Source organism: Buceros rhinoceros, unplaced genomic scaffold, assembly GCF_000710305.1.
Source record: "Buceros rhinoceros silvestris isolate BGI_N320 unplaced genomic scaffold, ASM71030v1 scaffold1892, whole genome shotgun sequence".
Taxonomy (NCBI): Eukaryota; Metazoa; Chordata; class Aves; order Bucerotiformes; family Bucerotidae; genus Buceros; species Buceros rhinoceros.
Window position 1 is genome coordinate 7227 of NW_010398125.1, and position 3613 is coordinate 10839.

Genomic DNA, 3613 nt, shown 5'->3' on the forward strand with positions numbered 1-3613 from the left:
CTGATTTAAACATTTTCTTTAGTATGTAAGATATTAATCCACAGGAATTTAAAAACATATGAACACAAACCTGTCTAGTAAGGATTGAGATGTGGAAGTTACTGTGAGTTAACGAATTACTATTCATCATGCAGTCTGGGGCAACTGTGCTCTATGTATGCATTTCACTTAAACCATCTGAAGGTAATTTAGTCTTCCAACCTATATGTAATGTCTGAGTCACCCTGTGGAATTTCCTGTCACTTCAGGGACTGCACAAGGACTCCAGGAAAATTACATCCTTGTGCAATTAAGGGTCTAACGAATGCAAGAAAATTAAAAAGATATTTTTCCATCAAACCTGGGTGGATTTTTGTTCTATTAATTTGTCTAATTTTGCTCTGGACTCTTTGCATACACAATGTCCTGTGCAATGATCTCCACAACTTACTTAGGTGTGTGTACAAACATAACAGTGTTGATTGAAACCTGCCACCTGATAATTTCATTTTACTTGTGCCTAGTTCTTGCTTTAGGAGAAACAATAAATAATTGTTTCCTTAGTCTTCTCAGTGACAATCATAATTCAAAAATCTTTTCATTTGTTGTGTTTTCTCCAAACTAAAAAATCTTAGTCTGTTTAATCTCTTCTTATGAAAGCTTTTTAATAACTTTGATCATCTTTGCTGCCCTTTTTCATCTTTTCAGTTCTACTGTAATCTTTTGAACATGGCATGAACAGAACTGCATACAGAAGTCTAGACACTGCAGCTGTGGATTTAAACAAAATAATGTTTTCTGTTTTAATCTCTATTCCTTATCCAAGATTTCTTCGTATTTGGTCTGATCTGTTATTGAGCTGTGAGCTGACATCTTCGTTTAACTGTCCAGAATAACACGAAGATCTGTTTTCAAGTTCACAGTTTGCGTATCGAGGACTGTCACTCTTTTTCATCATGTACATTACCTGCATTTGTTGTCATTGAATCTCACGCACCATTTCATTGTAGTCATCCAATAGCATGATATCTATCCGCGGCTCTTTCACAGTCACTTTCAGATTTTACTTCTCACTTTTTTTTTTGGTGAGATAGTGTTACAACGGTCCAGTTTCATATTTGGATTCCATATGTTTTATCCATTTTGTCTAAAATTTAGTCTATTAATTTTTCACTTTGAGGCAGTTTTTAAGACTCATTTCTATATCCAAAATAACAGCATTGTGGGAATCTCCCTAGGCTCCTTCTTTTCAAAACTTCTTTCCTTTTTTTTCTTTTCTTTCTTTTTTTTTTTTTTCTTGTTTCCTTTTTTTGGGAGTGGGTACTTGTGATCTTGTATTCTTTCAGTATAGTATTATATGCTAATTTTCTACCAACCCTACTGATTCACTGATTCTCTTTCAGGCTTTCATTTTTTCTGACTTTTCTTCTAAAAATTCTGCTCATTACTCGCTATGTCATGAACAAATCATCTTAAAAATCTTTCCATCCTTGACTACAATATTGTACCATTTTATTTGTTTGTATTTATGCATTTCTCTCTTCCTAATTTCCACACAATCCACACCTTTTTAAGAGTATCTTTTTACTTCTAATGGCCTCCTTTACTCTGCTGTCTCACCATGCTGGCTAATTTTCTGTCCTTTAGAAGTGTTTTTGGTAAGTGGTATAGAGTTACTCTAAAGTCCCAATTTAGTATCTTCACGCAGTCTGTCATGCTATCTGGAAGCATTTTGTCTTTTAGTTGTCCTTTTCAATTTCCTTTTAAAAAGCTTTGTCTTGGTCAGATAGTTCCCATTTTTTTTGTGTTAAATGTTACTATATTAATATTTTTTTTACTATTTCTTTTCTACAGAGACACTGAATTTGAGTGCTTTATGGCCAGCATTACAGTGTAGCACATAGATAGTTGTATTTTCAATCTGGCCTGTTGAATGCTAAAAAGTAAATCAAGTAAGCGATGTTTATCCTCTTATGAACCCTTCTACTAGTCATTTTAAGTGCAATGTACTTCATCATTCCTATATAATTTGGCATTATAATTGCACTGGGTTCCACTGGGTATTTTCTTTCTGCTGCCTCTGTGAGATATCTGTTACATCATATTCCTCACTTAGATCCAGCTATTACGGTTCTTATTTTTTAGACTTTAAAAATGTATCGAATCAAGTCAATATTGGGGTTTGGTCTGGTTACCATTTTTTATGCACCCTGTTCAACTGGGATTTTATTTGCTGAAATTTTTCTTTGCTACTCCCTCTCCAGATGTGGTTATCTTTCACTCTTGCTTTTTTTTTCTTTTTGAGTGTACATTTTATGACTTCAATGTAGCTGGTGAGTTTTTTGAGATTACATGCTTTTCTATGCCTATCACTTGTTTTTAATTTAAAATCACTCTCTTATAAGCAATTCAAATTTCACCATTGTTTTTTCTGTGTTGGCTTGCATGATGCCTATCCTTCTTGGATGTGCTCCATTAATTACAAACATTTCCTTGGTCACTATTTAAAATTTATCCTCCTCTTAGATAAGTCAATTTTCAACCAAAAATGTATATGAGCTTCAGCGTCAAAAATCAGGAAGCAGAAACAGAATCTTTGCACAAAGGTGAAAATGTTGCAGAAATGTGACGTCATTTTCAATTCCTTCTTCGACCATAACAGAAAGATTGGGGGGGGGAAGACACATTTATTCCAAATCATTTATAGAGAGATCCATAGCCTCAATTTCATCTTGAATTTTGTCTTTCGCTTGTAATTCAATTGACTTGGGTCTGCCTTTTCATAATGAATTTGTATGAAAGAGTGACTTCATAGTTATACCTGTGGTCAAGTGAAAATGCAATGTTTTGCTTCCCTTTTCTGGGAAAATACCCACATTATATAGGTAGTCTCCAATGAATGCCACTGATTTCCTATTTTCAACTCATTCTGATTTTTATTCTCACACTTCCTGGGAGTTTTGGCAGATAGGAATAATATTTTTAAGTACATGTAGTGGTAATGTCCATTTTTGCATGATATATTAGTAATAATGTATATCAAAGACAATAATTTAATGATATTTTTATTGTTACGTTGTTACACAATTTGCCAAATGCCTGCTTCAGGCTTGTTTCTTACCCTGTTGTCATTTTGACTTTCGTCACCCTTGGAAAAATACATGTAGAGACCTTTCACAAGTTATTGTTGCAGAATTCCACTCAGGAATGCAAACATCCGTTATTATTATTATTTTTCTCATTCTAGTACAAGTCTTAGTGTTATTGTCTTTTTCTACACTGGAGCATCCATGAAAAATTGTCCAAATTAACATTACAGGTGGATTAGTCAAATCACTTTAAATGTCTGTATTGATATCTTTATTTGGGCTTAAAATGCACTTACTTCAGCTAATCTTAAGTCAGCTCCAAAGCAAATGAGAATAAAATTAATCAAGAGCATTTTAGTTTTGAAGGGGAATAAGAATAAAAATCAGGAAAAGAATGAGTATAATAATAAGAATACAAGAATTTCTACATACCATTTTAATGCAATTGAACAAATCTTCTTTAAATTTGCCTGTTTAATTGACAAGGATTAATTTTCCAGAGTGTCTCAGTGTAGCCTCAGACAGAAGTTCACGTGATCTTATGT